Below are 1008 nucleotides of genomic sequence, written 5' to 3' on the forward strand. Positions count from 1 at the left end.
TCCTTCTCCTTTATAACCGGGCGTAGGCAGGCGGAGCCGCCGCAGGACAGTCCCCCCTTGGGCACGGTCCCCGGGAGAGGTCCTGCGCTCCTCCTGCCCGCGGGGTGCCCGGCAGAACGGGGGGAGAAGCTGCCCCCGGGCCGGGATGGAGCCAGTGCCCAGCCCCAGCATAGCTGCTCTGGGTGCTGCCACTGCTGTCCCCCCACTCCTGACCTCCTCAGCAATCTCCACAGAGCACCCAGGGGTGTCACTGGGGGGACTCCACAGAGTCAGCTGCCCCCAAGGAGTGGGACAATGGGGCCAGAGAAGAGACAGTGCTCTGCAGCACCTGATTTTCCTCCCTGGACCAGCAAGAAGGGGGAAGGTTGGATTTATTTGCACCTCCATCAGGAGGCGATGCAGGAGCCAGGGTGGGCAGGAGGGGACAGGGTAGAGGGTTGTCCATGGAGCCAAACTCCCCTTTCCCCCTCATACATGCCCAGAGCACCCCAGACCCACAGCAGACCTGGCTTTGGAGGACAGGAAGGCTCCATCCCAAAGGACAGAGATTTTTAGGGGAATCTCAGACAGGTGCAGCAAGAGCCAGCTCCAGCGACAGAATCTGACCACAGAAAGTTCATGGCCACCATCAGCCTCTATGGCCCAGCCCTGGTGACCGTGGGCTCATGTTTCCTGGGGCCAGCACCTCCCATCCCACACCATCAACTAGGACTGAGACAGTGCTTTGGGAGCAGTCTCCATGTTCACCATGTGCAGAGAGGCCACATCCTGCTCTTGCTGCTTGAGGGACTTGACACCAGGGCAGGATTGGAGCTTCAGGGGCTGGACATTGGCCTTCTGGCATTGCCACATCCAGACAACCTCCCTTTTATGGTCCAAGGCCAGGCAGGGAGGTGTCCAAAGCCCTGGAAATTCTCCCACACACTGAAGAAAGCATCTTCCTCAGGCACAGCTAATATTTAGCCACAAAACACCTTCATAAATCAGTAAGAGCGCACAGAAACCAAG

The sequence above is a fragment of the Corvus hawaiiensis genome, chromosome 21, assembly GCF_020740725.1.
Source record: "Corvus hawaiiensis isolate bCorHaw1 chromosome 21, bCorHaw1.pri.cur, whole genome shotgun sequence".
Lineage (NCBI taxonomy): Eukaryota > Metazoa > Chordata > Aves > Passeriformes > Corvidae > Corvus > Corvus hawaiiensis.